This window comes from Chelon labrosus, assembly GCF_963514085.1.
Source record: "Chelon labrosus genome assembly, chromosome: 1".
In the NCBI taxonomy this organism is placed as follows: domain Eukaryota; kingdom Metazoa; phylum Chordata; class Actinopteri; order Mugiliformes; family Mugilidae; genus Chelon; species Chelon labrosus.
Window position 1 is genome coordinate 7,182,217 of NC_140337.1, and position 22,688 is coordinate 7,204,904.

At 40.4% G+C, this 22,688-nt stretch overlaps 1 protein-coding gene across 1 annotated transcript in view; it reads right to left on the reverse strand.

Annotated features, from left to right (window-relative positions):
* LOC311486558 (Fc receptor-like protein 5) overlaps positions 1-22,688 on the reverse strand; it is a gene marked incomplete at its 5' end in the record, with an annotated part of 185,361 nt that overhangs the window by 90,644 nt on the left and 72,029 nt on the right. The window lies entirely within an intron of this gene.

Consider the following 22,688-nt stretch of genomic DNA (forward strand, 5'->3'; position numbering starts at 1 on the left):
AAATAAACTCAAACATGATAGCAACAGACAACAAGACATGAACAAAACAACTTGAGCATAGAAACATCAAGAGGTCAAGAACAGCCAAGAGGTTTCTGACACCAGAACATCCACATGAAAGAAACACCAAGTAAAAAACTAGAAATGTCAATTTATACACACAGTATACAGGATGGAAGTCACATGAAGGTTCATCTATGTATCCATCTTTCTACATTTATATCTTTGTCTTGACCATTCAGACAAGTTCAACTGCTGCTGACATGCACGGAGTACTTGATTACTCACAGAAAGTGGTGGAAGTGTTAGAGAGGTCACATACAATAAGCTACAGAGAAATAGATTGGAATTGTCTTCCTGCCACAGATATGATCATCCTGTAGACTACTGCTGTCTTACAAAGAGACAGTTATTCTTGATGCTACTGGAAAGGCTGCTGCATAAAGTCATTACAATCACATGTTTGAAAGATACAATAAATACTTTTCCATGTAGAATGAATAGAGGACCTACTGATAACAAGAGGTGTCATACTCACTAAGTTCAGCACAGCAGCTGGAGGGAATCCATGCAGGTTTTAAACTACAATCTGAAAATAGGATTATTCTTCATCTTAAATCCCAAAGCTGAGCTTCACCAGTGTAAAGTCTGTCAAACTGAACACTCTCTACATGTCTTCTCCTTCTACTGAAACTCTGGAGTCAAATGTGGCCATGACTTCATTCACAGGAAGTGATCAAAACAGAAATAGTGTTGAGAAAAAGGAGTGAACATGATGATGAAGTCCTTCCCCCTCTCCCAGCTCTGATGCATTAGAAGTAGCTGTAGCTCTAATCAAATGTGGTTATCATTAAGATGAGAAGTGCAGAAGAATCTGCAGAAGCTAGACTGATTAAACTGATGAACCCCTCTATGAGAAAGTACACCAGAAACAATGACACCATTTACACCAGAAACAACCTGGGAGACTTCTTCTCTTCTTGTTTTCATGCAAATCTTGCCAAATGTTTCCAGAATCACTGTTTTCACTGATTAAATCTAATTTCTCCTGCTTCAGAGAAACATTTACTGTTTGCATTTGAGGCAACAACTCATCTGCAGCATAAGAAGACAAAGATAGAACTGAGAAATGTCTCACTTCCTGTCCAGCTCCTGCAAACTTACCTCTTGATGCAAAAAAAAAAAAAGACAAGGAAATAAAACAGATGTAGAAACTGATAAATCAAGATGGAACAGAGAATATGTAGTCTGAATTTGTCAAAACAAACAAAATGTTTTAAACCTATTTTTTTTTTTTTGCACTCATTGCATCAAATCCTATTCCCTGTTGTGTATTTAGCGTTACACCCACTCCACCTGCACCCATACTGCTGGTTATCTAAAGGGAGGTGTGTGCAGATACAATATGTGTATGCATGCAAACAAAAACAGTAGACAGAGTAGTTTTCTAAAATGTCTTGGATGAATTGTTGGCCTTCCTGGCCATGTGTTGGCTCCTGAGAACAATAGTTTCAACACAACTCTATCACAGTGGTTGATCTGAGCACACGTCACTTTCACACATCAGTTAGGAAGTGCTGCTCTGTATAAATAATATCAGTGAGAACAAAGAACATGTGAACCATGGGGGAGCACTTTGAATGTGTTTAGAGATATATGAGGAGGATCTTTAAATCTGAGGCCTTTAGAGACTTTGAATGAAGAAATATCTCTCCAAGAGATTTAGTGATGCTGTCATGTTGTCTGCTTGACAAACTGAATTAATGAATGTTAAGAAATAAATGTTACTGAACCCTGTTATTCTAGTTTAAAGGCAGATTAAATGATGACTGTGCTCTTTGTCTGCATTCCTCATTCCTCTCTGCTGTGAGCTGAAAGCTGATAGTCAGCTAGTCATCTACTGAACGGCAGACATTTAGTTTGAAGCACAGGCTGCATTTCCTCTTTTCAAGGTGGCTCAGTTAGAAATGATGAGGTCATTGATTGTCAGTAGATAGAAATAAGCCTGGAGCAGAATGGACAGTTAGTAACTCCATTCTTTCTACTCATGGAGACACCTACAGGTCAGAAAACAATGTGCTCTAACAAAAGTCTTCCAGTCTTCAGTGACTGTGTATAGTCCTTGCTTTTTGCACTGGGACACACTAATGTTGGAATAGAAAAGGGCCTTTTCCAAGCTGTTGCCACATGGTTGGAAAAATATGTGGCAATCGTCCAAAATGTCTTGGTATGCTGAAACATTAAGATTGCCCTTCACTGGAGATAGGGGTCTAGCCCAAACCCTAAAACACAGTCCCATACCATTATCCCTCCTCCACCAAACTTCACAGTTGGCACAATGCAGTCAGACAGGTAACATTTTCCAAGCCCGCAAGGGTAAGACGAGAGGAGGGGGCTTGTGCATCTATATTAACAACAGTTAGTGCACGGACTCTGCCGTTATTGAGAGACACTGCTGTCCAGACCTGGATTTTTTACTGTTAAAATGCAGACCTTTTTATCATGCCAGGGAAATCACTCAAGTGTCTGTAGCTGCTGTGTATATCCACTAATGCTAACGTAGCAATGAGCAGGCTGCATGACAGCATCAGCAGAACAAACACCTAGAGGGCTTCTTCATCGTGGCTGGAGACTTTAATCATACCACCTTAAAGACTGTGCTCCCCAGATTTTACAAGAATGTGGATATTAAATCAAGGAAGGGCAGAACACTAGACCAGGTCTACACCAACATTTCGGGAGCCTACAAAGCCCGCCCCTCCCCTCCCCTCAGACACTCAGACCATCTTTCCCTGTTCCTGACACCAGTTTACAAGCCCCTCATTTGCAGGTCTAAGCCACAGTACAAGCCAGTGGAGTGCTGGACTGAGGAGGCAACACCAACATCAGAGCACTACTCCAGGCCAGGGATGCAGCACTGAGGTCAAGAGACAGGTAGGCCTACAGGAAGGCTAGAGCAGACCTGAACAGAGGCACCAAGGCTGCTAAAACAAGGTACAGAAAGCAGATAGAGGCCAATTTCAAGGAAAGCAACCCCAGCTCCATGTGGAAAGGCATCCAGCACATTACGGACTACAAACAGTGCTACAACACCCCCTCTCTACCAACACTTCTCTCCCAGACCAGCTCAACACCTTTTTCTCCTGCTTTGAAGAGGACGGCAGACGGACGGCAGACAGACAGAGGACACACAGCTGACACCATCAGAGCATGACCAGCCCCTCACCATCCAACATCATGTACTACTGACCGCATGGAGTACCAGGGAAGGTGCTGAAATCATGAGCCCATCAGCTTGCTGCAGTATTCACTAACATCTTTAACAGTTCAGCCTGAAAACTGCCACCATAATTCCTGTGCCCAAATCCTCTGCCATTACAGGGTTGAATGAGTACCAGCCTGTAGTCCTGACACCAGTGATCATGAAATGCATGGAGAGCTCACAAACCAAGATGGCGCCGGTGAGGTCAGCGGCCGTCGTACCTGCTCCGACAAGAAGGCCAGACAGCGTCTCTACCTCCTCAGACGCCTCAGAGACTTTAAGCTCCCTCTCAAGGTGCTCAGGAACTTTTACACCTGCACCATCGAGAGCATCTTGTGTGGGAGCATCACCACCTGGATGGGAAATTGTACCAGGCAGGACTTCCTGGCCCTCAAGAGGGTGGTCCGTTCAGCGGAGCGGACCATTAGAACCCCCCTGCCCATCCTGCAGGACATTTACACCAAACGTTGCAGGTTAAAGGCCAAGAAGATCCTGGAACAGCCCAGTCACCCCGGACACTCTCTCTTCTCTCTACTGTCATCAGGCCGGCGTTTCCGATGCCTGAGGACAAAGACTGAGAGGCTAAAGAAGAGTTTCTATCCCCATGCCATCCGCCTGCTCAACTCTGAGCCTTAACTGGACTTAAAATATCACTGCACTTTATTCATGTAGCTGCTAAATGCTAAATACTAAATACTGTAAATTTATGTACATATACAACTACACCCCCTCTAAGTTCAGTCTATATTTTCATTTTTATTCTTATTTTTATTTTATATTTTATTTCTCTATCGGTGTACATTACACTTATATTGCTTATCTTGTGTGGAAACTACTGTTTACTGTAGTACTTATATTTTTTATTTTTTTTATACTACTGGCTGCAGGTACAACAATACATTTCACTGTGCATTGTACTATGTATAGCTGTACATGTGATAAATAAAACCTATCTATCTATCTATCTAGACTGGTGTTACAGCATGTCAAGGCTCACATCCCACCTGGCTTTGACCAACACCAGTTTGCCTACAGGTCCAACAGATCCACAGATGTTGCCATCTCCATCACCCTCCACACTGCTCTCAGCCATAGTGAAAGCCCCCAAACATACATCAGGTTGTTGCTTGTTGACTTCAGCTCTGGATTTAACTCCATCAGCCCCAACTGCAACTTGGAATCTCCCTCTGTCTGTGGATCAACCTATCATCCTTAATACTGGTGTTCCTCAGGGCTGTGTACTGAGTCCAGTCTTATACACACTGTACACCTGTGTCTGCGTCTCAACCCATGGCTCCAACACCATGGGGGGGGATTATCAACAACAATGACGAGACACCATACAGAGAGGAGGTCCAAGCACTAGTGGCCTGGTCCAGCGACATCCACCTCAACCTCAACACCAAGAAGACAAATGAAATGTTCTTTGCACTAGTTTTAATACAGACAGATCATTGAGTTAATAAAGAGGAAGTAGAAAATAAAGCAATCAGCAAAATAAGTTTTTGAATAACAACACACAGTAACATATTCTGTACATGCATTGAACAAATATATTAGTGTAAATAATCACTATTAAAGTCCAGTAGTGTATTTAACTCTGAAGCAAACCAACTCAACAACCAACATAGAAACCACAAGTCTGTGGTGTTCAAGCTTTCTGAGAGACAAACCTCTGACACTCTGTTCTTCTCATTTGAAACATTTTCCTTCATGTATACAATTCAAAGTGAGAAAGTGATGTACTTACACAATAACCCCAGCACACAGAGCAAAGTGTGTCCCATCCTCACATCCAGCTCTGACAACGTGTCACTCTGCTTCAGAGAAAGATTTCAACTTCATACCAGGAAGCAACAACTGCAGCATCTGAAGAGGAAGAAAGAACCGTGAGAAAAGAATGAAGCTGCACTCCACACCAATATGACATCATCCTCACATCCAGCCCTCACTACGAGTCTGTTCTATATCAAGATAGTCTCTGTCTGCTTCCTTCTTTTTTTCAACAAACCTCAGACCTCTGCAGTGGGTTCAAAACACTGATGCTTCTTGTCCTGTTTCTGATCAGTAGTATTGATCTTTGAGCTTTATCTAATTCATGCAAAACATATTCTACAACAGAGAACAGTTATCAATACTTTCTTCCGCCATGCACATAGTCGTATGATTAAGCCTTTAAGAATGATGCATTAGAAAACCATCTGCTTCAGAAAGTAAAGTAGTAAAACTCTAATTAAAAATATTTTGTGCAGCAATAAATGTACCTCTCTGCTGTGAGCTGAAAGTTGATATCATACAACAAGTCATCTACTGAACAGCAGACATTTAGTTTGAAGCACAGGCTGCATTTCCTCTTTTCAAGGTGGCTCAGTTAGAAATGATGAGGTCATTGATTGTCAGTAGATAGAAATAAGCCTGTAGCAGAATGGACAGTTAGTAACTCCATTCTTTCTACTCATGGAGACACCTACAGGTCAGAAAACAATGTGCTCTAACAAAAGTCTTCCAGTCTTCAGCTGAGCTTGTTGCTGCTGACTGTGACCATAGACTGTTCATTGTGACACATGGTGGCAGTGCTGCACACAACAAAAGCACTACAAGTAGAAAGGACAGTAAGAATGCAGCAAAAGCAGCACAAGAGACACACATTGATGGATACCAAAAACACTTCCAGGAAACTGCCACCGGAAGTGACAACAGCACCACAGAAAGAAGAATCAGAACAAATAATGTGTTGCAGTATGTCTACTGCTGTTGCATCCACTGTCTGTACTGATGCAGTGTGTGTTGTGTAGACATACCTACATACAGTATGTATATACACTGTAAGCAATTGCTGTAAATTTACAGCTAATTTTCAACATTAAAATACTGTTTTCGTGTTAAACAGCTTAGTACTGTAGTCAGCAATGCATTGTGGGCTGCTTAACTTGGAGCAACAGGACAGAGGCCCCAAACAGTATGGTGATGTTTTAAATTACAGCACACTACAGTATTTTTCGATTAAGCATGATTTGCACATGCGCATTGTTGAGTTTGAGATCCCGCTCTCTGACCTGTTTACGTCCAAATAAAGGAGTTAAAAAAAAAACGTCCGTCACTGAACAATCAGTGGGCGGCGGTCGGTTCACTCCAACAGACCCTCGATGCAGGCTGCGACACAGAAGAACACAACGAGCAACATTGATACTGGTAAGATAAAAACATTAAACTTTGTCTACCGTTAACGTTGTTTCCAAGTATACCTGACTGGCCTTGACTCTGGCCGTAATCTCAGCACTCCCGCTTGATAGTTTATAAATGCTAACGTTAAGCTAGCGCTAACGTTAGCATTCTTCATTCAAACTATAAAGTTAACTTACATTAGCCGTCCTCTGGTCGTGGGTGGGTTATGTTATCACAGTTCGCTAGCTAACTAAGAAATAAAAGCAATCATTTGTAAACGTAATGTTATTTTGTGGCGGCATTGATGGTAGTTACCACGTTTAAGTTAATTAACGTTACAGCTAATGTTATGTTCGTGACTTAAAATGCGTTTGCTCTGCTTAGTGTTTTTAATTGTTAACAGTGGCGCGAAGAGCCGACATTACTGTCTTAAAGTGCTCTGTGTTAAAGCTATTGAAGATAGTACCAACCATGACATGCTAGCTTGTCAGGAAGGGGGTTAACCCTCCAAAGTTTTTTGTTGTTGCGTTTTTGACACTTGACATGTGGTAACGTTAGTTAATCCCCAGGTTCAAGCTGCAAACTTGACTGATGGTAATTTCTGCTGTCAATAGCATAAGGGCATCTGTGATCTTTTATTCACCCTCCTAATTATCTTGTGTTCAGTATTTATCAGCCATAATATTACAAGGCCCAGCTAGTTCTTGCTGGTAATGTTAATATGCTACACTGTTAACAGAATTTACATGTGGTAGAAAAGTACCAAAATGTTAGCCAGCTTCCCTAAAATCATAAAATAAAGTATATCTGTTTATGTTAAAAGTTGGGTAATTTGTGCATCATGTTAGTAGCTAACACACTTGATGGCTAACTTAAAAACTAAGTAATGTATTCTCTTTCAACTTAAGGGAAGCAGCCACTAATCAGTCGTGTTTCTGCTGTGCAACCATGTGCATTTGGAAGCTCCTGCCAGTGATCATTGCTTGTGGTAAGTTCTATTTACAATGTCATAAGGATATTATGATCTAACATGAAATCTGGAGATTTCTGAAACAATAACATGTCTTTTCTTTCTTCTTCTTTCTTTTTAATGCAGGAAAATGAGGTTGAAGAGCTGGAGCAAACCATGGCGATCTTTATCACTGAGAAAGAGGATCCTCTCCATCCACACAAAGACATTAAGACTGTCATCGAAGGAACAGAGGTCCTGAACGAGTTGCCCTCAGTTGCAACAGCTTTTGTGTTTAGTTGATAATAAGGCTTACATCTGAATAAGAAAATGTATGTCCTGGCATGATGTCTTAGGAGTTGAGCTACTATTGCAGCTCCATGATTTGTCTTCTGATGACATCAATAGTCTCGTTTCTGGTGTTCAGCTGAAGAAGACTGTTTATCTAAATAGATTTTAAACACATGTTCAGTGTTGTCACTTTATGGAACAATAAATATGAATGTGTTCTTAAGGAAAGTGTTCTGAGTAGTCACTGATCAAAATGTATTGAAAGCAATTTTTTAAAATTTGATTTACTATACATTTCAAATAATGACAACTGTTACTTTTTTATTTGAGACAACCTAAAATAGTTATGCTCCAACCTAAAATAATTAGTTTGCTCCAACCTAAAGCTCCAACCTAAAATAATTAGTTTGCTCCAACCTAAAAACAATTAGATTGCTCCAACCTTTAATTAGTGGTTGCATGGAGTTAAACTTTTCAGGTTAAACGAAATAAAATTATTTGCTTTGAGTTAATGTCAGATATTTCGTGTGATCGATTACCTCAATTTTTTTAAGTTGATCCAAGTTTTTTATTTTTTCAGTGGAGAGACACTTGAATCCAGGCTTAGGGTCAGGTTGAAATTGTTTGTTTACTGTAGACAGGCACTGTCTACAAAGTAACAACCTAAACAAAATATTATTTTAATTTCCAAATAATCACAGAAATATGCAGCATTTATTTTTTACTGTAATAGACTGTATAATAACAGTATGAATACAGAAATATACTGTATGTCTGGTTTACACACTACTACTGTAAAATTACAGTATATTGCTGGCGTCTTTGCTGCCAGCTCTTTACTGTAAATTATAGAAATACAGGAATATACTGTTTTTATGGTTTACAGACTAATACCGTAAAGTATTTTACATTTAAATACCGTTAAAATAACGGTATACTGCTGGCGTCTGTGCTGCCAGCTCTTTACTGTTATTTTACAGGAAAATTGTTTACAGTGTAGAGTTACAATGCACACAGATAATTACTGAAAGGGTCATTATTGACCAAATTAACGTTCCAAACTAACCTTTTAATCCTTCTACTCACGTCTTACTCTGTTCCCTTTCCATTTATCTGCATCTGGCCCATCTATAAAATGGGAGTACTGAGTAGAGAGCAGACATTCCTTAGTGTTTAACTTTTATTTCTACAGAAACTTAGAGATTAGATACATAGAGGGGAAATCAATTAAACAAAGCACTGAAATAAACCGTGTGTTGCTCAGTTGTGCCGTCCAGTTCACTTGGTAAGGATGGCCTGTAAAGAAACTGATAGTTCCTCTTCACACACAGAGGAGTGATAGCAAGTATTAGGCATCATCACATTTAAACCACAGCTAATGTGTTCACAAGAAGACAACAGGCGTCATTCACTGTGCTTACATACGTTTACATTTCCTGCTTTATGCTGGTGCTAAACTGTCAGCCTCAACAGTTGCTTCACAGCAGTGTAGTGTTCTGTTGAATATGTTAAACAGTGGTTGCTGAACACAATGTCTATATAAAACAAATAAAGATTGAACAGTGATTTAGAAGAACATATTTTTTTATTGCAGTGAAAACCAAACACAAATATACAGGATATTATAGTGAATTGTGCTGAAAGATTAGAGTCGAACGAACCTTGCCGGTTGACCTTGAATAATGACTTGGTGTCGATCTGATACTGAATAAAAGGCTGAGGCAATTACTATTTTTCACTATTAACATAGTAATTACTATTACTTTAAAAACTCCACATCAGTAAACTGAGTCTCTGAGGAAATGGTAAGACTGAACGAACTGGATGAAGATCGTTTCTGTACAGATTTCAGAAAAGTCAACTGTGTGACAAAACCTGAGTTATCCACTTCCATGGATGGAGGATTGCATGGATCGTGTCGGAGCAGCCACATTTGTTACAAAGTCAGATTTGCTAAAGGGATGCTGGCAAGTATAATGCAGCAGCAACTTTTCAGTGACTGATGAATGTTGTTCTTTGTGGTTTGTCGTATTGTGAAGCATACCTTGATGATATAGTTGTTTGTTCTGACACATGGGATGATCTGCTCACGTTTGTCTCTGCCTGAGGAGTCTCTTCAGCAACATTTAGAGAGGAGACTGACTTTTCATTAGATGTTATCAAAATGACAGAAATATAAAATAAAGAGAGGAAATGATCAATGGCAGCTGTTATTTAGTAAGAGGCAGATATGAATATAATACTGAGCAGTATAAAACATTTGAGTTATCTACTCTAAACTGAGTCTATTGAAGAGTGTTGAAGTTAAAACTCTACAAAAAGCTTCTCCTCTGTCCTTGTTAGCGTTCCATACTAATACATAAAATAAGGATGTACTCACAGAATAACCCCAGCACGCTGCACAAAGTGTGTCTCATCCTGATCCAGCTCTAAAACACTGAAACTGCATCAAATGAAGACGACTGTTGATGATAAAATGACACTTCACACAGAAATGAATCCAACAGCTCTAAAATTCTGGGTTTGAGTTGTCTGGAAGCTTTTAGTCTACAATGCTGCAATATGCCAAACTACTAACACATAACTCATTCATTCATTCATCCTCTATACCCGTTTGGTCCTGTCACGGGGCTAACACATAACTATACTTTAATAAAAAGAATCTGCTGTTTTAACAGAGGTGTTAACTGCAACTCTAATTTAAATCAAAGACTTACAAATGTAAACTAAAAAGTAACTGAGTTTGTGCATAGTGGAAGCTTTTAGTCTACAACCCAGCAATATGTCAAACTATACTATAAAATAACTAATGGGTTCAAAGTTTGGATGCACAGCCCTCTCACCTGTAAGTTGACAGCTTGATATTCCTCCAGCAGGGACTATCACATAGAAGTGTTGCACCCACTGATAAATGAGGAGGGTGAAAAGTGGAGAGGAGGTCACATGGTTCGTCATGCTGTAGAAGTCGTTCTAATTTCCTTCCTGAGGCAGATATTTATCATCCCTCAGCTACTGCTGGGCCTTAAAAGGGTCAACAGTTGCACCTCCTGCAATGTTTCTCTGCTACGTCAAAGTCTGAAAATTGGAGTTTTAAGGCACATAACATATTTACAGATAGTTCACATGCATACATGTGTTGGGGTAATTAGAGTCAGTCACAAGGCACCCGGTGATGAATAACATGCATGTGAGAATTCAATGTCTGGGTCATCAACATATATGATAAATATGAATGTTAAAGCAATTCTTTGTACAAAAACGAAGGAGAAAGCCATTAAACCAGTCAAATGTTCATTCAGAGCATCTCTGGTGGAGGTGGCTTAGGTGGAAAGTAGACTGCCAACATCTATTTCACAATCCTGTATAGGAAGCAAGAAACACGTTTGCTTGTTCACAGCTTGACACATACTTTCAGGTGTTGCCACACAGAGATGTGTCTTTTTTCTGTTTAGTTTTTTTTAGTTAATATTCAGTATAATTACATAAAACGCCAGAATCGAGCCGAATTCTGTTTTCACTGTGAGAGTCATGGAGTCCATTCAGAGTGAAAATATACAAAGCTATACAGTATAACACAACATGACATAGGATTTACTTACTACAGCTACAGCTGTCAGCTAAAATCCCATTTTAAATCCTTGGGAAAACATACTGTATGTTTTAAATCGGTCATAACTTGTCTCCATATATACACACATTTATTTTATTCCAGAGGATTTTTATTTTTTTATTTTGTATACAAATGCCACAGATGCATGAACATAGCACATGCACAAACTATATTATCAAGCAAATATACATCAATCAGCCATAACAATATGACCACCTGTCTAATGTTGGGTGGGTCCCCTTTTGCTGTCAAAACTGCCCTGAGCCAGCGACATGGACTCCATTAGATGTTTGAAGCTGTGCTTATAGGACTATTAATCAAAAGCTTTATAGAAAATCTGTAGCTGATGATTTTACACAATATAAAATTATCAAAATCAAACGTAAAAACAAGTCATAATGTAACTGACAAGACAAGCCATGCATGTAAATAACAATGACTGAGACGTAGAAGTGTATAATGAGCGCAAACACAAATCACTTGAGTAGTCTTGACTCAAGTTGTGTGAGATCATTTAAATCTTCCACATGGTTTGTTAAGAAACTGATCAAAACACTGTGTATCCATCAGAACAGAAAAGACGTACTAAACTGCCACAAAAAAAAGGTCTTGTATTGATGATGGGAAGAGTCTGACCACTGCACAAAGCCTTCTCCAGAACATCCCAAAGATTCTCAATGGGGTTAAGGTCTGGACTCTGTGGTGGCCAATCCATGTGTGACAATGATGTCTCATGCTCCCTGAACTACTCTTCCACTATTTGAGCCCCATGAATCCTGGCATTGTCATCTTGGAATATGCCCGTGCCATCAGGGAAGAAAACATCCATTGATGGAATAACCTGGTCATTCAGTATATTCAGGTAGTCAGCTGACCTCATTCTTTGGACACATAATGTTGTTGTTCTTCTATTTGATTTCACCAAACATTTAAGTGATTGCCCATTACGATCCATCAGGATTTTTTTCCTCCCACATTTCTTCCTAGAAGATGATGGTTCCCCACTATCCTTCCAGTTTTTAATAATGCGTTGGACAGTTCTTAACCCAGTTTTAGTAGTTTCTACAATCTCCTTAGATGTTTTCTCTGCTTGATGCATGCCAATGATTTGAACCTTCTCAAACAGACTAACATCTTTTCTATGACCACAGGATGTGTCTTCAGACATGGTTGTTGAAGAAATGAGAAGCTACTCATTGCATCAGTTGGGGTTAAATAACTTGTTGCAGCTGAAAGATAACCGTAATTATCCAGTAGGAGGCTCGTACCTATTTGTTAGTTAAATCCAGGTGGTGACATTTTTTTTTTGTTTTTTTTTGGCCAGGCAGTGTATGTTGTCAACACAGCTTAAAGAAAAATGTTGGCTTTCATGTCATCGTCCACCAGTCTCTTGCTGTGCTGATGATGCTCTTCTCTTTATGGACCTGAAACAAAAATCACTATCAGTAAAAGTATGAAAGTGAAAAACAAAGACATAGTGGTACATTTAGCCAATAAACCTAATTTGCAGTAGGGGTTGAATAATATTGATTGCAACTGTAGCACTTTTGAACAGATGGTCATAGCTCAGAAACTACATCATACAGCTTCAGTATTTGTATCAATCTGGACAATTTTGTCACCATTTTGATTATGATATGTCACAATACTCAGTTTGCAGTACGCAGTTTGACTCTCATACACACAACTACTATAGCTATAAAAGCTATATAGGTAAATTTAGATCACTCTTTTGAACATCTGAGCTAGATCAAGAGATAGATTATTGTTGTATTGTTGTATTTGCTGCAGTAATGTAATAGTAGTCATGATGTTTGTTTCTTATAATCTTTCAGGAATAATGGACTATTGCACAGTTTCTAATTCTGAGCATTGTTGGTTAACATTATGATAATATAATACATTGTTGGTTTTGTAGATTATTTAAAGGTAAGAAAAATAATATTTGTTAAATAAATTAAAGGTTATTTTAACAATCTATTCTCTCTGTGATGAAAATTTTAAAAGTTTGTTGCAGAAATTAAATAAATCCATTCTGGCGCATAATGTAAATAAATGTAATTTGATTACTACTGATCTAGTGGGTGTAGTGTTAACATCTTTACCTTTGGCTGTTTCAAGATTCACATTACTGTAGTCAGAGCTCTCCTCTGTCTCATCATGTCTACCTGTTAAGATAAATGCATCAGTAAATGCCTCCATAATGTTCCATGAATTTAGATCAGTCACTGATAATAATCTAATGTCTGACAGCTCCACATGAATCAAAGTTTATACTTTACCACTTCCTGTGTTTCCAGAGCCTCTGATTGATTCATAGACAGAAACATCAGCTACAGGTCAGAGAAAATCAAGACAACATCCAATGAGTCACTTCAGCTTTGGTTTGAAAAAGTCAAAGTGGGTGTTAGAAATTATTGTGAAAAGAATGATTGGAAAGGCTGACCATGGAGAAGAGAGGAGTAAACTTGAGTTTCATTCTGGTTCACTGTTTGCTGTGTAGCAGAGCCTTGATTGATGTTCAGAGACTGAGTGAGACTAAAGCATGAAGGAGTTTAATAAGGAACATGGAAAGTATTGTTATTAGAATCAAAATGAGACAAGAGTGTTGGACCAACCTGTTACTGCATGCATCTGGAAAAGAGACAAATACAACACATAAACATGTCATCTCATATTATCACAGTATTAATAAGAAAAGGACTCACCCTTTCTGTAGCACCTCACCAGCAGAAGAAAAATAATAATTAGTGAAATTCCACAAACCAGTCCAATGATGAATGGTACAATGAGTGGGAAGCTTTCATGACTGACACCTGAAATTATGAATTAATTTTCATTTTAAACATTTATAAAATTATAAATATTCCATTCTAAATAAAATAATTCAAGATAACGTGAAATGTTATATGACACACTGGGATGTTCAGAATTAGTGTTATATGTGAAAGGATAAAACACAAGAAATGAACACCTACTACTACTCTGTCCAGTGATGTTGACTGCGTTGCTGAAAGCTGATCCAGACTCACACCAGTACACTGCATTACTGTCCCCTAAACTATTAACATTACATGTTGATCCAGTCATTGTCCCCCAGGTAGAACAGTGTGACAGGAAGCCATCATCAGTAAACCTCCTCACTCTCCACTCAGTAGAGTTTCCCTCACAGCTCAGAGAGACAGAGTCAGAGGTGAAGTGCTGCACTCTGTCAGGATTCACTGAGAGAGACGCTGCTGAATGGAAATCTGAAAAATGAACCATGATGAAGAGTCAGACAACATGAAATTTATTGTACAATAACATTAGAAACACAACAGAAATTATTATTTTCCACATCAGGTCCAAAAATGAAATGAAGTCAGATACAATTAAAAAAGAAATAAAATAAAAGTAAATGAATAGCTGTAAAAGTAGATAAGACACATGTCACAAGCAGACTGAAGAAAAAATGAAATAGAAAGTGTAAAAAGGCAGTAAGTAAAAAACAAACAAACAAAAAAAAAACTGACCTCCAGACCAGACAAACTGAGGTTGACTGTAACCAGTGTAAAACACTGGGTTTCCTCTTTCAGCTCTACACACATATCCTGCTGTGTGTGTCTGTCCATCAATGATGTAGGAATCTTGTTCAGTTCCATTGATGCTACCAGGAAGCAGCTCATAGTTGTAAGATGGATACTTGTGTGATAGATCAGGAACAGCTTTATACCAGTAAAACCTCCATCCTGCAGATGGATGTTCAAGCTCACAGCTCAGAGTTACTGAGGCTCCAGGACTCAGCCATGATGGAGACACAGAGAGGACAGGTTGGGGTTTACCTGTTGAAAGAGATTTTAAACATGTTATGTCTCATCTCTTAGCATAGAATACAACTTCTATGAAAATATTCTCTTTAAATTAGAAACTTTGTGAATATCTAAATATCATATTTCACATCTCTTCATAATAACAAAAACATACTTCAATAAGCTGTTATATAATTTGACTTACTATCAGTTACTGTCACTGTGACTGAATGGCTCCACTCTGTTGTTTTATATTGATCTCTTTTCATTTTGCCCTTACATTCATAGCTTCCACTGTGGAACAGAGAACTAATCCTGAATTCATTTGGATTTAAATGTTTCCTGGAGCTGCTTGTTCTCCATTCATACTCCCACTCAGTGTCTCCTCCATGGATCTCACATCTGACAGTGATGGTCTCTCCTCTGTATATCTGAGTCCAGTTGGGTTGAAGAGTCACAACAGGTCTGTTTGAAACTGGTCATGTTCAAGAGTTTCCAGTTAGAACATAGAAATACCAACAGAAGGTCGTAGATGTATTTATTTATTTTTTTACTTTCATGTTGAATCATGGGGTACTTGGAGCCAAATGCAGGAAACCACATAAGAACAAATACGAATACAATCATTCAGCTGCCCTGAACTTCACATCTTAATTTTGTGCTTGAGACCAGTTGTTGTGTGACAACAGCCTTGTTGAACACACTTCTAGATATAGACAATGTAGAAAGAAACAACAAACTTTTATAGTTACCAGGTGTTAATGTAACATTAATCATGATGTTATTAATCATGAATGCAGGTCACATGTGGAGTTTGAAAACAAAACAAAAACACTCACCTGTTTCCTCTATTGTGACAGCATTACTGTCTGCTGTGAAGAACTCTGGGTCTCCTCTTCCTCCTCTGCAGTGATAGATGCCTCCTTCTGAAACACTCTCAGTGGTGGATGATGTTCCAGCTCTTACTGTCTCAGCTCCATCAGACTCTGATCTACGTCTGAACCAGTAGAACTTCCAACCAGAAGAGGATTCCACAGAGCAGGTCAGTGTCACTCTGCCTCCTGCTGCTATGACTCTGTTGTCTACTGTCAGTGAGGCCTGAGGTTGATTTGCTGTTCAGTTTGAAGTCAAACACAACAAGTGTATGATCAGGATTAGATACAGAAACAAATGGTTTCACTCCTGTGACGGCCGCCTGCCACTAGGGCCTGTTTTGTGTTTTCCCCTTGTCTTGTCTGTTTCTGCAGGTACCTCAGTGGGCGGGTCTAATTTTGGGCAATTGGGAGCACCTGGCCAGTCTCCCTGAGCTTATAAAATCTGGCAGTCACGATCCTCACGCACTCTCATCTTCAAGCTGGACTCCTCCAGCATGGGTTTTGGTTCTGTTGGCTTCTGCCTATTTGTTTTATGTTAGCACCTTCCAACAATACACGATAATAAACGCAAAGCAATAGTAATATATGTGCCATGCACAGCTACACGGCTACATAAAATGTCCACTGAAATAAAAATTAAAATTACATCATGGAACTGCAGTGGGCTACAAAAACCTTACCCTCATACCTGATGTGGACAAAAGTGTCCTTTTCAATTTTTATTTTTTTGATTACTCAGTGTTGGTTATGCTTGCTGCTATGATATTTGGTAAAGGTGTGTATTTTTGAACAAATTTTGATATTTCAAAAACAAATCCCATAATACTCTATTTTTACACTGTGTAACCTAAATAGTTACGTTGTTACCACTAAGGGACAAAAGTGTCCTCTTTTAAAATGCCATAAAAATGGCATATGTTAATATTTTTTTCTCCTTTTTTTACATAAATCTTTTCATCTACTTCAGTCCTAATCATAAATACCAAATGTTTGATTATTTTCAATATTTTAACCCTTTATATGCCAGTGTTTGTGATGGCATCCAAAATTTATCGTAAAAAAACACACAAAAAATGAAATATTTTCAATAATCTGAATGCAAAGTGGATTTTTCTTGGGGGGATTATTAGAGCCTTGGATATATCAATGAACAGTAGCAAGATTGATTTGGATGGATTTTTAGTTTTTTTGTAGTGTCAGATTTACAAAAATAGTTACGTTGTTACCACTAAGGGACAAAAGTGTCCCCTTCAAAAATGCCATAAAAATGGCATATGTTAATATTTTTTTCTGCTTTTTTTTACATAAATCTTTTCATCTACTTCAGTCCTAATCATAAATACCAAATGTTTGATTATTTTCAATATTTTAACCCTTTATATGCCAGTGTTTGTGATGGCATCACAATGCATTACATACAATGCATTTCAATTAGGAGTGCAGTGTCCAACAACTTCAATCACTCTAGAAGTAAAACATAAATACATAAATATTTAAAAATGTGGAACAGAAAAGTACATCAATGGCATCAGGAATGTTGTGTGTGTTTGTGCGTGTGTGTATGTGTGTGTGAGTTCAGTTCACCCTCATACACAGGAACTGCAGCAAAAGGATGTGTGAACTTTGCAAATGTATTTTCCACAGTTGCTGTGATTTGGAGCTCCCAAGTTTCTTATGATATAAAAGTGATGTTATTGGTCATGAGGAGAAAAGGATCCTTGCATTGATTGTGCGTGTGTGTGCGCGCGTGTGTGTGTGTGTGTGTGTGTGTGTGGGTGCAGGGACGTGCACAGGGGGGTTGCTCAGGTTGCTCGGGCAACTGCCCATATGTCCTTCTCGACTCACGTTGCCCTTCTGAGGGGAAAAAAAAAAAAAAAAAAGTACAATGGATGCAGAATTTCACGTAGGCCTAGATAAAAAAATAAATAATCGCAAAGCCTCATTCACTTCCATTCGGACACCGAAAGTGAAAGTCAGTAGGGGCAAACTCTGTTTACGTGGCTGCAGCGCTGCACGCGACCGGCAGCGGCCCTAGTAGGAGCACGTCGAGGTTGTCGCATAGACAGTAAAAGATAGGGTTGTCGGGTGAGACGACTCAACGTTGTCGGAGAAGGTGAGTTTGTGATGTATAACAAACGAACGATCATCATCATCAAGTTTTATTAAATGAATTAAAATCTTCATAAATCCAGGCTGAGTTTGCCACGTTTAGCAGACAGATAGCTTGCAGACAAGCAGCCTGTTATCACACAGCCTAGGCTATTTTTTAGGCCTTAGGCAAACTAAACTACATGTCTGCAGATAGATAGTGTAATATTCCATGATGTTCCATGCTATGCTTTTATTCTGAAACTCCAGTACCGGAGTAGAATGTTACAAATGTATGTCCATGGTTACTGTTGCCGGAGTGAGAAAGAAATAAAGAGTAGCGGAGCTACAGACAGCTACAAAGTTACGGTGCTGGTATCCGGTTTGTCGTACAGGATAGATTATTAACAGTGTGAGTAGTCTATCGCAACATGGTGTCAGAGACTAGTCGCTAGACTACGGACCCGCCGCGTAAAAAAAAAAAAAAAAAAAAAAAAAAAAAAAAAAGAGAAAGGAAGACGTGAAAAAGTGTCGGTGAAAGTGTGTCGCTGAAAAGAAAAAAACAACGGTAAGAAGAAATGGAAGCCTTCGGTGTTCCTACCCCCAAAATGGATTGGGACTCGACCAATTTACCGGATGGATGGCGGAGATTTCGACAACACGTCGAGCTCATGTTTACCGGACCACTTAAGGCAAAGTCAGAAGAGGAGAAATGCAGCTTTCTTCTGCTGTGGATCGGTGATAAAGGACGCGACATCAGCAACACTTGGACACTAACGGCTGACGAGGCGAAGACGTTAAAGACGTACTACGACAGATTCACGGAGTACCTCACCCCTAAAGCAAACCCCATCTTTGCCAGGTACAAGTTCCATGAGAAGACACAAGGAAGCAGTGAGTCTTTTGAACATTTTGTGACTGAACTGAAGTTGCTTGTGAAGGACTGTGGCTACGCAAACAGTGATGAAATGGTCAGGGACCGTATAGTGTTCGCCACCAACTCACCTAGAGTGCGAGAGAAGTTGCTTAGCAACGGACCGGAGCTGACGCTGGAGAAAGCAATAGACATAGCGCGCTCCCATGAACTATCACAAGCACAGTTAAAGGCTATGGCAAATGAATGTCAAGTGCATGCAGTCCACCACAAGATGGTAAAGCCAGGGGCCAGGAGAGGTGCTAGTAACAAGGCAAATGACTACCAGAAAACTCAGGAGAAAGCCTGTAGTATGTGCGGAGGAAACCACAACTACACAGCAGAGTGCCCTGCAAAAGGCAAGCAGTGTATGAAGTGCAAGAAGTTCAACCACTATGCAAGAGTGTGTAAAACAAAGCCTCAGACTCAGAATAGAGGAAGATACAAGAACGTTCACACTGTTGAAGAGGTCGATGAGGACTACGATTCTGAGCTGTATGTGGACACTGTTACTGCAGAGGAAGAGGATGAGGAAAGTGCATATACAGACATCGGACTGGGACCACAGAACCGACAGCTGAAGTTCAAGCTGGACACTGGAGCTCAAGCCAGCATAATCCCAGCCGCTGTCTTTGCCACGCTCATGCCCAAAACACAGTTAAAAGCCCCAGATCATAGGTTAACAGGCTATGGGGGACACTCACTTGAAGTGAAAGGCTACTGCAACATAGAAGGGAGGTATAAAGAGAGGTCAACCATCCAGAAGTTCTATGTAGTGAACTGTAATGGCCCCCCTATCCTAGGCTTCAGAGCATGTAAAGCGCTAGGGCTAATTAAAGTAATATATGCAGTGAGCAGTGACAAAGAGAGAACCACTCAGTCAGACAACATTTTTAGTGAGTATGCAGATGTTTTTAAAGGCATCGGCACATTCCCAGGTGAATGTAGTTTCACTATTGACCCAGAGGTAGCACCAGTGGTTTGTCCACCACGCAGAGTACCATTTGCACTAAAAGATCGTCTAAAAACAGAGTTAGACAACATGGAGAGAGAAGGCATAATCTGTAAAGTAACTGAGCCTACACAGTGGGTTAATGCCTTAGTAGTGTGTGAGAAACCAAAGACAGGCAAGCTTAGAATATGCCTGGACCCAAGACCCTTAAATAAGGCAATAATGAGGCCACACTACCCCCTACCCACACTTGAGGATGTAACATCCAAGTTAGCAGGGGCAAAGTTTTTCAGCATCTTAGATGCGAGATCAGGCTATTGGGCTATTAAGTTAAGCGAGGAGTCATCGCTACTCACCACATTTAACACTACATGCGGTAGATATCGCTTTCTCAGGCTACCCTTTGGCATTGTATCAGCCCAAGATGAGTTTCAGAGGCGAGTAGATGAGACATATGAAGGCCTTAGGGGCGTGGCTGGGATAGTTGATGACATCGTTGTTTTTGGAAAAACAAAGGAGGAACACGACCGCAACCTCAGAGCAATGCTCAGCAGGACCAGAGAGCGAGGAATGAGACTGAATCCCGAGAAGTGTCGCATCTGCGTTCCTGAAGTGAGCTACTTTGGACATAGGCTGACAGCAGACGGCCTAAGACCAGACCCACTTAAAGTGAAAGCAATCAGAGAGATGTCACCGCCCAAAAGTGAGGCAGAGTTGGACACTGTTCTTGGTATGGTGACTTACTTAGCTAGGTTTGCTCCCAATCTATCTGAGGTAACAGCACCACTAAGACAGCTACTGAAGGAGGACACAGAGTTCAAGTGGAACAATACACACGAGAGTGCATTCCAGCGGATGAAGGAGATCATCACAGCGGAGCCAGGGCCGGTGTTGGCCTACTTCGATCCTGAAAAAGAAGTGACACTGCAAGTAGATGCATCAAAAAATGGCCTGGGTGCAACCATCATGCAGGAAGGCAGGCCAGTTACATATGCATCAAAGCTGCTTAATAAGACAGAGCAGAATTACGCCCAAATAGAGAAGGAACTGTATGCAGTTTTATTTGGGTGTAGGAGGTTTCACGAGTACCTCTATGGGCGAAATGTAACTGTGGAGTCAGACCACAAACCACTGGAGTCCATACTCCGAAAACCACTAGCCCTTGCACCACCACGTTTACAGCGCATGATGCTGGCACTGCAGAAATACAGCATCACTCTCATCCACAAGCCGGGCAAGGAAATCCCGGTGGCCGACACATTGTCCAGGAAGTCCATGGATGATGAGGACAGCTCACTATCTGAAGCTATGGAGACTCAGATACACACAGTCATCAGTGCAGCACCTGTAAGCGCAGACAGGATGAACGACATCAGAACAGCAACTGCTCAAGACGAGCAACTGTCCACTCTCAAGCAGGTCATCTGGTCAGGCTGGCCGGAGACAAGAAAAAAGTGCCACCCACATGTCAGTGAGTATTGGAACCACCGTGATGAAATCACTGAGGCTGAGGGCATCCTTCTAAAAGGTGAGAAGATCATCATTCCACACAGCCTCAGACCTCACATGTTACGCTGCATACACACTGGACACTTTGGAGTGGAGAAAAGCAAGCACAGAGCACGGGACGTTATGTTTTGGCCAGGCATGAGTCAGCAGATAGAAGAAATGGTTAAACAATGTGACATCTGCCAAACACACCGCAGCGCCAACACAAAGGAGCCCATGCTCTCACATGAGATTCCAGAGAACCCGTGGGAGACTGTAGGAACAGACCTATTCTCATGGAACTCAGAGAACTATATAGTGATCTGTGACTACCTCAGCAGGTACTTTGAGGTAGAACGCCTAACACACATCACCACCAATGCTGTCATTCACAGAATGAAAGCAGTATTTGCAAGGCATGACATCCCAAAAAAAGTGATTAGTGACAACGGGCCATGCTACCGCTCACATGAGTTTAAACAATTTGCAGACTCATGGGGATTCCAGCATGTCACCTCAAGCCCACATCATCCGCAGAGCAACGGCCTTGCAGAAAAGACTGTTCAGACTGCAAAGCGGATCTTCACCAAGGCCAAGGAGGACAAGAGAGACCCGTACCTCAGCCTGCTGGAGTATAGAAACACTCCAGTTGATGGACTCAAATCACCAGCTCAAATCCTGATGAGTCGCAGGCTACGCTCCATCCTGCCCAACACAACTCAACAACTACGACCTCAGGTAACCCCCCAGGACACTGTACGAGCAAGGAGAGAGAGCTGCCAACAGCGCCAAAAAGAGCACTACAGCAGATCTACAAAACCCTTATCATCACTACATGCCGGGGCACCCATCCGTTTCCAGCAAGGAGATGGCACATGGAAACCAGCAACAGTCATCCAACCAGCTGAAACACCACGTAGCTACCACATCAGAACTGGCGATGGACAGACTTTCAGGCGCAACCGACGTCATCTGATCAACAACAACACACCTGTCATACAGCAGCCAGAGATCAGTGAGGACGACGCTGGACGAGACACAGAAAATGAACAGCAACAACCTGTGTCTGTGAGTGAGCCAGATCCCTCGGGGCCTTATCGTACCAGATACGGCCGTGTGATTAAGCCAAGGAAAGCCTTTGACTTATAAACTAACTTATTTGAAAAAAAAAAAAAAAAAAAAATGTATGTCATGTAGCTGTGAAATTGAATATTGCATTTTGAATGAAAATTGAATTTGAATATGCATTTAAACGAAAATGAATGAATTTTTAACTTGTGTTTTGAAAAAAAAAAAAAATAAATGTC